Genomic DNA, 15,384 nt, shown 5'->3' on the forward strand with positions numbered 1-15,384 from the left:
GTCATCATCACATTTCTATCTAATTTTATTTATTAACTTATATGCTGCCTGTTCTTCCAGGGAGCTCAAGGTGGTTCTCCTCCCCAATTCATCCTAATAACAACCCTGTGAGGTAGGTTGGGTCTGAGAAGTGACGACTGGCCCAAGCTCACCCAGCCAGCTTCATGGCTGAGTTGGGGGTTTGAACCCTGGTCTCCCAGGTCATAGACCAACACCCCAGCCATTACACTACACTGGCTCTGCATCCCAAAGGAGCATCCTTGTGGCATGCAGGTGGTCCCATGATCCATCCTGGACATCTCTACCTGTGGCTGAGAAAGTCTTCTGCCTGAGACCCTGGAGAGTTGCTGCCAGTCAGTGTAAACCAGAATGTGGTGTGTCGTCGTCCCCGACCGGATGTGATTGGGCTATAACTCCCATCACCCCTGACCATTTGACCTGCTGGTTAGAAATGATGGGAGTTGGCATCCAGCAATCTCTGGAGGGCACCATGTTGGCTACCCCTGCTCAATGCCCTAACTCAGTGTGAGGCAGTTCCCCATGAATTCTGTCTTTCTCAGGCTACAACCCCCACCCCATGTGGAATGATAATACTGACTTACCTTACAGGGGTGTTTATTTAATAAATTTCTGTCTCACCCTTGCTCCCAGACCATCTTCAAGGGCAGCCCCACATGGAGCACATTGCAGTAGTCCAGGTGGGAGTGTCACTAGGGCTTGTGCTGCAGAGGTCAGGCTACCCAGGCCAAGGGAATTGCCATAGCTTGTGAACCCATCTAAGCCAGGCACAAGTACTGCTTGCCACAGAGGAAATCCAGAAGTACCTGTTCCTTCAGAGGGCTGGAAGGCGTCCAAGAACAAGTTGTGAGACTAATATTTCTTCACAAGAATTTTGTAAAGATTATAGCTAGATCATGCAAAGTGCTTTGAACACTTGAAAACATCATAAAAATGTTAAGTAATATTATTTATAGGAATGGTTTTCAGAACTAATAACAATGCTTAACATTTAAATAGCACATTTCAAGAGTGCAAAGTGTTTTTTTTAAAAAAAAAAACATGGATTAACTGAGTAATTTCAACAATGACTGCCCAATCAGATTGCTTTTGATTGCAGGGATAGAGTAGGGCTGCTTTTTACCCTCCGTTGCCTGTTTTAGTCTCTGCTGAGTAACTCGCTAAAATGCATGTTGCGGTGTTATTGTTCCTGCTCTATTATGGTTTGGTGCTTTATTGTAATACTGTATATGCTTTCAGCTGGTTTTTAAAAATCAGATATTGCATGCCTAGTTTTTATTTAAAATATTTCATTTTTTTAAAAAACACACACGACTGACAAATTTATTAAATTAAAGCAGGTCAGTACAGTTGTCCCCAAATTGCAGATGGGGTGGGGGAGGGGACTAAGACCAAGAGAGAGGGGCTTGCCTATGGCTAAGATATTAAAGAATAACTCTCCCGTCCATTACTGAGCATAGGCGCTGATCCAACAGTGGGGAAATAACGCGCTGAGACTGATATAATAATTCACACTTTAGGAACAAGGTTAGTTTAAGCCCAGGTGCCTGTTTTTGGAGGCTGCGCCCCACTAACTGTTGCTTATTTAGTGTCACTATACTGTTGCATTTACACTTGACATGTTACCCTTAGGTTTTGTTTCTAATTCTGGTATCTTGCTTGCTCATTATATTATTATTATTAGTATTAGTAGTATTAGTATTAGTATTATTTACATTTTATACTGGTCTTTATCCAAGGAGCACAGGGCAGTTTACAAAAAGACATAACATAGTAAGAAACAAAAACAATACCCCCCCCCCTACGCACACAGTATAGGGCCCATCTCTGTCTGTACAGTGGAACCTCAGGTTGCGGACGTAATCCGTGATGGAGGCACATCCGCAACCCGCAGCGTTCGCATCCTGAAGCGCCGCGTCTGCACAGGTGCCGGTGCGATTTGGTGCTTCTGCGTAAGTGCGAAGCACAATTTAGTGCACCTGCGCATGCGCGAGCAGCGAAACCCGGAAGTAACCCGTTCCGGTACTTCTGGGTTTCCCGCGGTCCGCAACCCAAAAACATGTAACCTGAAGCGGCCGTAACACGAGGTATGTATTTCTAAAATCAGCTGCAAAGGGGCTACAATTTTCATCTGAATCACATGCACCTTAGGTTGGGTGCCAGCATTTTTAGCCCAATCGTAGAACAGCAGTGTGGGTTGGAACTGAGCGTTCCCTTTCTCTCGGTGCTGTTGCACCAATCCACATCCAAGCCCCCCATGGCTACATGGAAATAACCAGCACGTCTACCTTTGACCCAAGGCTCTCTTTTTATTAGGGACCTTCTTGTCTGAAATTGTCGTTTCCATCATTTTCGGGCCAAAGTCCACAGCTTGACTTTGTGTTTCATTTTTCCTCTCCTGCAATCATTGCCGACACAAAATTAATAAATAAATGTAATAAACAATCATTTGTTGATGGGATTTAAGTAAGAATTTGAAATAGTGGTCAGATCAGCCAACCTTTATGGGCCAGTGGCAAAATAACCAGTGCCCTCTGTTAGGCCGTCATCCAAGGCTTGGTTCAACAATATATGGGACATAGCTGTGCCAAAGTGTCTCACCCAACATCAACAGGTAATTGGGGGTATATGGTGAAGAAGGATCTGTTTGACAAGGTTTCGTTTCTGTTTTTATCTTTCATTAACAAAAGTAAGGAGAAGCATCACCTTCCAACAACACTTTCATCTGTGTGAAGCGCCTATATTGATGTGGGATAATAGAATGAGACCCAAAGAGTTGATTTAAATGTCGCACTAATACAAATGTTTCATCTGCTCAAGCATATGAGCTTGCCAGACAGATGGATCCCCCCTCTCCCCACATACTCTTCTGGGGGTTCTGAGCTGAAATTTTGGGGGACGCAGGGGGAGAAGAGAGAGAAAATCCCATTGCACATGCAGAAGCCCTTGCAAGCCCCCCCCCCCAATGAAACCTACCCAAAGCAATTTAAAGTCTGTCTTATTGATAGGTAGCACGGAAATAAAAAAAAAATCTTTACAAAATGATCTATAAAGACTGAAAAATAAAATTAATACAGTTTTTTTTTAACCAACTCAGTTCCTCAACAGAATGTTTCCAGGCCACAAAATGGTGGCAGTTCCACCATTTTTAACAACAGTTGAAACCATAGGAGCCAACTCCTAGGGGTCAAGGTCCCTTTGCCCCCCCCCAATAGAATATTTGAGAGAGCTGCCCCACCAGGTTAATGGGCATTGCCATTCAAATGGTGTGCATGTGCCATGTCTTGTGATGCAAGGCGGGGTTTATCTGCCCTCCCCCCCATACATTTTATTCAAGTTGGCATCATTGGTTGAAACTTCAGTGAGAGATTGCATGAAATGTAAAATTATGCAAAGAGAATGTTTTATTTCCACGAAAGCCTGTCCAATTTGCTGGATTCTATGTAGCTGGATGATATGTACTGTACAGCCTGGTTTAATATGCTCAAGAACCTTCTAGAAGAAACAAAATAAAAAATAAAAAATCCTTCCAGTAGCACCTTAGAGACCAACTAAGTTTGTTCTTGGTATGAGCTTTTGTGTGCATGCATACCTTGCACACGAAAGCTCATACCAAGAACAAACTTAGTTGGTCTCTAAGGTGCTACTGGAAGGAATTATTTTATTTTTTATTTTGTTTTGACTATGGCAGACCAACACGGCTACCTACCTGTAACTTCTAGAAGAAGTGAGGTTTTGAGGTATGGAGGATTCTTCTTTTCCACTTTGGGGGGGGGGGACATTTTCAATTCACTTACCTCCTCCATAGGTTGTGGCACACATAATTGAAGACACCCATGCAATCTGGCCATAGGAGATATTATAAACAGCCTGGAGTTCTTTGTAGTAGATTGTGAAAGCCTTAGGGAAGGAGTATGCAAATCCAACAGAGATGGATGCTCCAAAGACAACCACCCATCCCCATCCCCCATCAGGAGGGGTGTAGCCATAGTTTGTGTTAAGTGGGGGAGACATGGCTGAATTTCACAATCGGATGCAACAAGGATGACCTAAACAGGAATAAATAAAAATAAATTGAAAACCTACATAGGTACAGCACTCTCAGGGTGCTTATAGAACTTTTATACAGTATATGTTATATAAAATTGGTATTTTGCATACAGCAGGAAGATCTTCAGTGAGCACCGAAAAGTCATTAAAGATAGTAACTGTCTGATATTTAATGGGGAGGGAATTCCACTCAGCTAAAGACTGACTCTCTAATTAGAGGCAAAATATAGACCATAGAAACAGAGAATTGTGGGAATCTCAACTAAAGCACCCATGACAGATGGTCATATATATAGAAGAGCACAGAAATTAAATTTCAACAACAGAAGTAAATTTTGACTCCAGTGTGTGTCTTTCACACAAAGACATCTCTCAGAGAGCTGCAACCACTTGGAAGACCAGAATGCATTAAAACAGCATTCATTTATTTAGTGTATATATTTTTCTGTGTGCATTTGGTTACATTTAGATTCCTGCATTGCAAAGGGTTGGACTAGATGACCCACGAGGGTACCCTCTATGATTCCATGAGTTCTTGTTTTCCATAGGATAATTGGGTACTGTCATCGACAGGGGACTGTAATTAGGAGCATTTGTGAAAAAAGCAAAACGACATGCTGCCCTTTCATGACACTCCAAACTAGCTGCTTTAGGTGGCCACCTCACTCTGGCCAATGAAAAGGCCAGTACTGTCAGACACTGGTAATCTCTGTAATTCATAGTTGCTGTGCATGAACTAACAGAACAGCAGTGTTCAACTTCCTCTGACCTAGAACCCAATTTCAACCCAAAGCTGCAACATCAATCTCTCTGTTTGTTGTCCAATATACCAGATATAGATATAGATATATTTATTACCAGATATAGATACAGGGTTGTAGCCAATGGTGGTCCTACTCGGAGTAGACCTGTTGAAATTTATGAACCCGAGGTAGCCATGCCCATTAACTGCAATGGGCCTACTCTAGGGAGAACTAACATGAGCTACAACCCATAGATACGAAGGAGGGAATTTTGGCAGCTAGGATTTGTCATGCAGGGGTGAACCGGATGAAATTTCTTTTTCTGCACAGTGATTCAGAGTAAACAACTCTGCCCTCCTCTTTCTCTCTCTGGGTTTTTCACCTTCCCATTTTTTGTCTCATTAATTAACCACTACTAGAGTAGTCTACCTATGGGCCCTAACCAATAAGAATGCAATTGTTATTAGTGATGGTGGTGGTGCTAGCATTCACATTCATAACTCAAATTTCCTTCACTGAGGTTGGTGGCACAAGCAGGTGAGGGTTATCCTACTTCACCCTCAAATCAACATTGGCAGGTTAGGCTTAGAGAGAACAACTGGCTGAAGATCACCCATGGCTGAATGATCTCTCAAGACAGAGAACAGTAGTCTACTGCCATACCACACTGGCTTCCTGGACCAATGCCCTAAAACATGTGGGGGGAGCATATGAGAGAGAGAGAGAGAGAGAGAGACTTGTTGACTCAGACAAACTCTCTATAGAACTTTAAGGATTCTTAACTACTTCTGTGCTACATATTAAAAAGAAATGGTACCTACCTTTTTGCAGCAGCAGCAGCAGCATGCCCCCCCTCCCTTTTCAGGCTAGAAAAGAGGGGCTCCTTGGGATTTAATGGTTTGAAGGTTATGGAGCTCAGAGCCCAAGTGATAAGCATATGGAATCGCATCTCGTTCGTACAGGAACTTCAACTCTCTTACCTTCGAATCCTGTTCCAAACAGTTGTCCTGGTGGTCGCTGCTTCTTTGTCCTTAAGAGAGATTAAACTTGACCCCCTTTTTAGGACTAATGCTTCATCATCATACTATTTTCTGAACGGCTGGTTAAAAACTGAACAAAAAACTCTGGTCCCATATGATCCCTGCTTACAAGCATAAGCCCATTGCATAAGCAGCAGGTGACTTGTTGTTCAGCGTCTTGATCGCAGAAGTGTAGGCTATTAAAATTTTATGGCAATGGAAAGTGGAGGATTCCAGAAGCAACCAGCTCAAAGCCCCTGAAACGTTTTTGAGAAACTAATTCAAGAGTTCCTCTAAGGTTTGGAAGCAGTCTGTTTATCCTTGTACCAGGACCTCATATTTGATCCAGAAGCAGCAGGGGCTATTGCATCACTAGCATTCTTACAATTTTCTTGAAACGTTAAGGCAAGAACATGGGCCAATAAAAATTTACCTTCTTAGGAGCAAGGCCAAGTCCCTCCTCTCTCAAGATGAAAAATCAAATCCATGGCAAAGTTTGTTTCCAAAGGAGGGGGTTGGGGGGAGGAGAGAAGCAAGCCAAGAGTGACTAGCAATTTGCACACTGTAAAAGAACACTGTGGTGTTTCTCTACATGGCTACACAAAGATTCCACGACATGGGCAAAGGATGTTCAAACACCTGTGCAAAACCCTTTAAGCAAGCCCTTACCACATAGTGGGCAGGAAAAAGATGGTGCAGAGGAGAAGGTAGGGAAGGAACAGGTAAGAGCCAATATTTTGGCTCATACCTTTGGCTTGTGTGCATGATACTGTTAAAGCACATGACTGCCCCCCCAAAAGAATCATTAGAACTGTAGTTTACCCATTATGGAGTTACAATTCCTAGCTCCCTTAGCAAACTACAGCTCCAGTGATTCTTTGTGAGAAGTCATGTGTTTTAACTCTTTGGTATTTACACAGCATTCGCTAGCCTTTTCACTAGTCCAGCTCTGTGTTTTCAGCAGCAACCTGGCACAGGTAAACTGTTCCCCAGAATACGGGTGTGCAGAAGGAGGAGATATGCTGTTTAATTTATGAACCTGCCTTATTTAAAGCTGGTAGAGTTTATGAATTTGGCAAGAATGACATCAGCAATTAGAAACATTCCAAATCAAAAAGTGACAGGTGAATTGAAATATGTGGAGGAATATTTGAAAAAAAGAAGGAGTTGAAACAAAATTGGTGATCTGTTTGGAATGATTTACTCACCAGGGATAAGGTAAATATAGACAGTTACAGAGAAATATAAATATAGACATTTTGGTATAAGTTCGATTTACAAAAAAGAGCATTGACAGGAGTCTTTGTAATGAACATGAAGCAGAACTTTAGGAAGTCTTTTAATTTGTAACTTTTATTTTTATTTCTGTTCTATGTAATTGAATGTGTGTTGTGTGTCGTAATTTACTTTATTTACCTGATGGTGTGGGGTAACCTACCTTTTCTTTTCTGCAATTCTTTAGTGTACAATGTAATATTGTAATACTGTTTGTATGATTACTTGATAATACTTTTTAACGATATTTCAATAAAAGTGCTTTTAATACTAAAAAAAATAAAAATATGAACCTGCCTTTGAAAATATTATACTTGGCATATCTACCGGTAAGTACAAAATGTGGTAGTAGGAGAAGTGTTTGTGTGTTTCTGGGATTGATTTCTCCCCACCTTTTGATACAGTAGCCCCCACCTCCACCCCCCAAGGCAGCTTACTAAAATGCAATGACATGGGGGCTGCTTCTATCTCCTCTAGCACATGGCATTGTTTCGGGAAGCTTCCCTTCCAGTGTTAATGGATGTTTATCTGCTTTCATCTCCTTATCTGCTCAGGACTCAGGATTTCAAGTTTCTTCTTTTATCCATGATCCAACAGCCTTCTGAGATGAGAAATGGCCCCAGTTGTGGTTTGTAAATTGTCTTCAAATTCAGACAAAAGAGCAAACCACAAATTGTAGCTTCAGATCCTGGTTTGTCAGGCCCTTAAATATCACAGGTTGTACACAGTCCAGATGCGAAAACAAACCATGGTTTTATGGTTTGAGTTGACAATAACAGAAGGGGAAATTCCCAAGGGGAAATTGGGTGGTAGGTTGAGGGATTATTTTGTTGAGAACCAGTGGTGTGCTTCAATAGCTCTGTTTACGAAGTAGTTCCAGCCAATCTCTCTTCCCCACGCACACTCTGAGCCCTTCCCAAATCTGCTCCGGAGGGTTGGGGGAGGGACCCAGAATAGATTGGGAGTGTGGAGAATACAAGAGAGGCAGGGAAAGTTCTATTGCTCAGCCAGAAGGCCTTGCACTTAACAGAATTGCTTCATTGGATACCGCCCAATTTTTTTAGCTCTATTTACTAAAGACAAGTAAAAGTAAGCATGATAAATTAGACCACTTTTTGGGGGCATCAGAAAACTTTCCGATCTAAACTACCCTACACAAATTGTTCAAAATTTCCAGGAAACCCACATTACTGGAGAGAAAGGGAATGATTAGACAATGGAGAAGAGATATATCAGCAGGAGGAGAGGTGGCATACAGAATCCGGAAGGTACAGGATCAAGGGAAAATATTTAGACAAGGATTAACAGAGCAGTCAACTCATCAAGTTATAGCTGAAATGTGGAAAAGGGGGATTTAGGCAAGGGGAGAGACTGGAAAGCTTGTGTGAAGTGAGACATTGTGGATGGGTTTGTATTCCATGCTGTTGTAGTATATAAACATTTAGGTCCAAGGCCAATTGAACACCACAATGGGTGTAAACTGACTTGTAAAACAGGTCAATATACTAGCATAAAACAATAACTTAAAATGTGTTATAAAAGACTGTAAAGTGTCTCTCTCATCTGCAAGAGTATATTTATATATGCTTTCTAAGACCTAGGAATGCACTATTTACATGAACTTTGGCTTGCTAAGTTTAAATCTTTGACACTGGTAATCAAGAGTTCGCAAAAGAGAACAGTGGAGTAAAGGAGCTCACATAGCAATTCCTTGTATAGCAATCCTTACTTACTTCATCCGCCTCTCATGTGCTGGAAAAGCACTGACTTATGTTACTCTCAGGAATGAAAGTGAGCAGGAACAGTCTGAATCGTTGTTTCAGTTTGTGAAAAGCTGGCTATCCAATAATTCACCACGCCACCTGTCTGTAGCAAAGGAAGAAATAAAAAGAGAGGCCTACTACATTGGCTCTCCTGACATAACCACTCCATTTATCTCCTCCTTTCCTTGAATTGTTTCCATGCAACTAGTCATTATAAGAGCCTTGTGAGTACTCATCTAGAGTACTCGGGTCCAGTTTTGGATGCTGCATTTTAAGAATGGCATTGGCAAATTCACTGGAGTGTGTCCAGAGGAACACATACAAGATGATGAGGGTTCTGAAAGCCAAAGTTCTAGGATGAACAATGGCAAATAAAACAGATAATTTTAGTTACTGGGCAGACAAGAAATGAAGCAATAAATAAATAACCCCTAGAGAACTCTACGGCTGATCAATGCTGAGCTAGATGGGCCTAGTACAATGCAACTCAGTACAATGCAAGTTCCTATGTTCCTGATTCATAATCCTGATATGGGGCCAGACTTGGGTTAGACACTGAACCCTATTGGAGAGCCATCGTGGTACACTGGTTAGAGCAGAGCTTTCCAAAGTGTGTGTCACGACACATTAATGTGTTGGCTGCAGTGTGAAGGTGTGTTGCATGAGCATTCCCATTGCTTCTTCCAGGGCTGGAAAGGGGTTAGTTTAACCTCTGGTTTGATAGTAAAACTGAATTACTGTGTCACAGAAATGATGCATGTCAAAAAAGTGTGTCATCAATATGAAAAGTTGGAAAAGCTCTGGGTTAGAGTTTCACACTAGGGCTAATGAGACCTTGATTTAAATCTGCACTCTGTCACAGAAGCATATATTAAACAATTACATATATAAGAACAGTTAAAAAATAGCATATATAAAAACATTTCTTTAAAAAACAGTATGGGTTTAGAAAAACAGCATAATAGATGACAAAAATCTACCGACAGCATACAAATCAATATGGCTAACCTGATTGAAAACACTCACCCACCCCACTCACACAGGAAACCAAAGACCACCACAGCCAACCACAAATGAACCATCACACCCGACCTCTCTCACCACCAAAGGAGCACAAGCGAAGAACAGAGAACCTGCACAAACAACGCTGACACCAAACCGTACATATATTAAGTAAAATAGAAACATTGTCACCCCACCCCACCCATCTCCCCATCCCGCCCACCTCTTTCCCCCTTCTCTTCCTAATGTCTCAACAAACGAAACTGATTTGTAAAAATGTTACATGGAAAAAATACCAGAGAGACATTGCATATACCTTTATAAATCAAGAAAATCTTTAATAAAAAATACTTTAAAAAGAAAATAAAAACAGCATAATAGGTAAAATCAAATCCATCGAGTTTGTAGTGCTGCAAAATCTTGGGTTTTGTACTTTTAAGTTACCTTCTATCTTTTTTTTTAAAGTCAAACAAGTGAATAGGAGTTTTGCCACAGTAATTATATTCACACACTTTCTGTCTGACTCTCTCATAAAAATGCACAGTTACTTTAGACCTAACTGCACTGTTAAACCGAAATTAGATTTTACTGCTGCTAGTTCAGTCACCTAGCAGAATTATACAGCTATAAAACATATGCAGGCCTAACAACCATATCATTGTTTTCCAAACATTCAACCCAACTAATGTTGTAATGCTATCAACTCTTAGTGGGAGTAAGCCCACTTCTGAGTAGACATAAATAAAAATGTCTTTGCGGTGCATTCTGAGAAGTTAAAAGTGTGGCTGAGCAGAGGCTGCACAGCACTGCTTGAAACATTGCATCCACAGTTGCATGTCTTTACCCTGGCTTTTGACCCTTGAGATGTCAATATTTGGGACCCAGAAATTGTATTTCTGTGTTCGTATGTTGCTTTAAACATAATGCTGCGTTTTATTTGTTGTAACCTGCCCTGGTACCTTGGAGTGATGAGTGAGTAAATAATAATACAACTAAGTATGACAATAAGGAATCCACCGAAGGACCATTTTGCTGGATACAGGTAGGCAGGGCTGGCGCGTCCATTTAGGTGAAGTAGGCAATTGCCTAGGGCGCCAAAATGGAGGGGGCGCTGGCCAGGCTTGGGCAGGGGGGCGGGACGGGCCAGCAGCAGCTTCCCCGCTGTAGCGGAGAGGTGCTGCTTGCCCCCCACACCACCCCCGGCTCCCGCTAAAGCAGGCTTTGGCGGGGGGCGGGCGGTGGGACAGGCGAGCAGCAGCTTCTCCTTTCAGCGGAGAAACTGCTGCTTGCCTTTCCACCACCCCCCACCTCCCGCTAAACCAGGCTTTGGCGGGGGGCGGGCAGGGGGACGGGCGAGCAGCAGCTTCTCCTTTCAGCGGAGAAACTGCTGCTTGCCTCTCCACCCCCCCACCTCCCGCTAAAGCAGGCGGGGGCGGGGGGTGCCAGAAGGTGGTCTGCCTAGGGCGCCAGAAACCCTAGCACCGGTCCTGCAGGTAGGTAACCATGTTGGTCTGCCATAGTCGAAACAAAATAAAAAATCCTTCCAGTAGCACCTTATAGAACAACTAAGTTTGTTATTGGTATGAGCTTTCGTGTGCATGCACACTTCTTCAGATACAGTGGTACCTCGGGTTACATACGCTTCAGGTTACATACTCGGCTAATCCATAAATAACGCTTCAGGTTAAGAACTTTGCTTCAGGATAAGAACAGAAATCCTGATCTGGCAGCGCAGCGGCAGCGGGAGGCCCCATTAGCTAAAGTGGTGCTTCAGGTTAAGAACAGTTTCAGGTTAAGAACGGACCTCCGGAACGAATTAAGTACGTAACCAGAGGTACCAGGGGCGTCGCAGGGGGGCGGAGGGCCCGGGGCAGTGCCCCTGTTGGGGGTGACACATCGGGGGCAGCCCCGCCCAATGGGCTTTTTAAAATTTGTTTTTTTTAAAAAAAATTATTTTATTTTTTAAATTTAGGTTATTTTCGGCACTGCCGGGGTGTCACCCCCCCCCTCGCTGGCCGCCCCTGCGGCTCCGCCCCAGCAGCGCCGAAAATAGCCCCCCCTTCCAGCGGCGCAGCTCGGCATGGAGGCAAGGGGCGGGCCAGCGAGGTGGCCCGTCCCTCTCCCTGCCCCGACTTGCACTCCGCCAAGGGAGCCCGCGCGGCGGATTCGGGAGTCTTTGCAGCCCGCAAAGACTCCCGAATCCGCCGCCCAGCACCCCTTCTTGCTGCGGCTGCTCGTGCCTGCGTGAGCAGCCGCGGCAAGAAGGGGTGCTGCCGCCGGGCAGCGGCTTCTTCGGGAGTCTTTGCAGCCCACAAAGACTCCTGAATCCGCCGCCCGGCACCCCCGGGGGCGGGGCGTCGCGTGCGTCATGACGCACGCACGCCCCACGATGCCCCGCCCCCAGGGGTGCCTCTTGGCTTCCCGCCCCCGGCAGCCAAGGGGCTAAGAACGCCCCTGAGAGGTACCACTGTACACTGAAACAGAAGTCACCAGACCCTTATATATAGTGAGAGGGTGGGGAGGGGTATTACTCATAAGGGTGGTGGGAATGGGTGATTGGCTGATAGGTGTGGTAAACCTGTTGACGACTGTTAACGACTGCAATTGGTCTTACAGGAAAAAGCAAGGGGTGAAATGTAAGAAGGGAGGGGGCTTTTTTGGCAGATTTTGAAAAATACAGAGTAAAGCACATGTGTACACTTTATAAACATGATGAATACATTATCATTGAGCCTGGTAAATGACAGTCAACAGATGGGTGCCACAACCCCAAACCTGCCCAAGGTGAACATAAGACTAGCCTGCTGTTATCAAGCCAATCAGAAGCAGCTGGTGGGTCAGCAGAGATGGGACATTGCGCTGCACAGAGCCATGCACCCCACAGCTTTCCCCTCTCCCTCCAGTAAGCGCCAATGACACAGTGTTTGGACGCATGAGACCAATGGTGCCTTCCACCACCCCCACTCCCACCAACTGCTACTGAGGCCAATGGCCCATCTATTTTTATTTTTTTTAGAAAAAGTTTATTGTATTTTCCAATGAGACAACCACAATCCAACAAACAACAACAAACAAACAAATACAAAACTATAAAACTACAAAAAAGAAAAAAGAAAAATCTCATTATCTTATCCCAATTTTTTAACATTTCATTGGGACCTCCTCCCGTCCTCTCCTCTGTGTTCATTTCCAAACCTCTTTTAGTAACTTTGTAACATTGTAATATCTACTTTCCACCCTCACATCTTAATCATACAATCCTAATCTTAGTCATACAATCTTAAATCTTGATCCTTATTCTTTTCAACACATTTTAACTTCATAAAAAATTTTCTCTTTAAAACAAACCTCAAATGCCCCTCACTACCTCTTATATCCTTTCTTAACTTAACTTTGTTATACTATAGCCTATATTTCTACTGATTCCAATTCTCAATCTATTAAAAACCCAAATTAACCTATACCTAAATGTTTCTTCCAATCTCATATTCCATTTTCCCTCTGGTGTCAGATACCATAATCAATCCTTCCTTTCTACTAATTCACCCTTTACCCCACCCCTCTCTTGCCCATTTGTTTCCTATTCTTCAGCTTTCCCACACACCCCACAGTCTCCCCCCCAACATGCCACCAGTCCAGATTCTCCTTCTCCTATTATCTCATCCAACGTTGGCTTGACTTCTTTCCTTTTCACTTCTACAGTTCCCTTCAAAAGTAGCTTCTTCTCCAGAGTGTAGACTTCTTCTTGATAACTTGTTTCAATAAGGTTGCAATGGCCCATCTAACAAGCAGGAGCTAAGTGCAACAGCACTCTGCCCACCTGCAGTTTACAGAATCAAATATAATGCTTCCAAATGGTGCAGAAAGAACACAGCCATAGTTGCGCTCTGGTTGGCTGTGTGGTTTTGAGGAAGTTTGGCTCTCTGTGTTTTAGTTGCTGTATATTGAACCTTTCACTTTTGCACTGCTGAACTTGTGCACTTGCTGGAAGTCTTGAGCCATTTGAAACCACGGTCATTTGGTTGCATAATCTTACTGTTTGGTTGTAAACTGCGCTGGGATGGTATGATGACAGGTAAGTTAGAAATTACGAATAAAAAAGAAATGTTAAGCTTAGAGCAAGCAATAAGGGGGTTTTCTGCATGATGCACAGGAGTGTATTCTCCAATCTGCACATTTATGATTTCATCACACATCCGCTGTAGTCAATTGTGCTGGTAGTGTGCTACTGCTGTTGTCATGTTATATCCAACACCTACTCTTTTCATAAACATTATTCAGTGTTGTTCCAGTTGACCAGTATCACATTTGAAAAGATGCATGGCATTTATTGAATGTGTAACTGAAAGCACTGCCTCTGATCCATTTTGCTACAGCTTTGCATCCTGAAAGATGGATAGAAACAGAAATTAAAATAAACCTCTAGTCAAATCAATTCTAAGGGCCCCATCATACCAGACAGACAAGCTCATCTGAACTATCTATCAAGTACCCTAGTGTTATCTTTAATACTATTCATAGGCTGGGACATGCAGAGCTCTTTTCAACAAGAACATGCAGATACCAACCCTTATCCTTTCTTCCATCAGTCTAGTGCTAAAAATCTCCCAATGCTCCTTAGGCTATTTATTATTATTATTATTATTATTATTAGACCCAGACTTTTACCAAACAGGGGCTCAGGGCACTAAGGCTTGTAAAGACATATCATGAGGATATAGAACATTGCTGCTTGAGTGTGAGAAGAAAATATTCCCTTCCTAGAAGCAATGCAGAATGTTCCTATTTGGGCAGGTATTTAGAATCAAACTGCATATGATCCAAAGCCAGATGGATGTGTTCTTTATTTTATTTATTTTTAAGAAAGCAACTATGGGAAGCTGTAACGTGGAGCTCAGGGCTGAATTCTGTATGGTAAATTTTACCTATTGAAGCTGGTCTCAGCATCCTGGAGCAAATACAACTTTTGAATCTAGGAGGATGGAGTGGGGTGGGGTGGGGGAGAAGAGATTACAGAAAACCAAGCAGTTTGACCCTGAAGTACACAGGCTGGTTCACAAGTGATTACTCCTGAGCAAAGCTGTGCTGGCATCAACCAAGTTATCTAAATCTTTCTGCTTATTGCAGCAGTGGCAGTCCTCTATATTTGAACTAAGGGGTGCCATCATTATTAGACTTGTGAGGAAGTTTTCAAGCACTAGAATGGAAAGAGGGTGGGGAAGGGCACAATGCAGCTTGTGGGAACCAAACTATGGGATGCCACAAAGTAGTTACATTAGTGCTAGTACCTGGCTGCAGCGGGGCGCAGGTGGCGCTGTGGACTAAACCACAGAGCCTAGGCCTAGGGCTTGCCGATCAGAGGGTCAGCGGTTCAAATCCCCGTGACGGGGGTGAGCTTCCGTTGCTCGGTCCCAGCTCTTGCCCATCTAGCAGTTCGAAAGCACGTCAAGTGCAAGTAAATAGGTACCGCTCCGGTGAGAAGGTAAACAGCGATTCCGTGCGCTGCTCTGGTTT

The sequence above is a fragment of the Lacerta agilis genome, chromosome 2, assembly GCF_009819535.1.
Source record: "Lacerta agilis isolate rLacAgi1 chromosome 2, rLacAgi1.pri, whole genome shotgun sequence".
NCBI lineage: Eukaryota > Metazoa > Chordata > Lepidosauria > Squamata > Lacertidae > Lacerta > Lacerta agilis.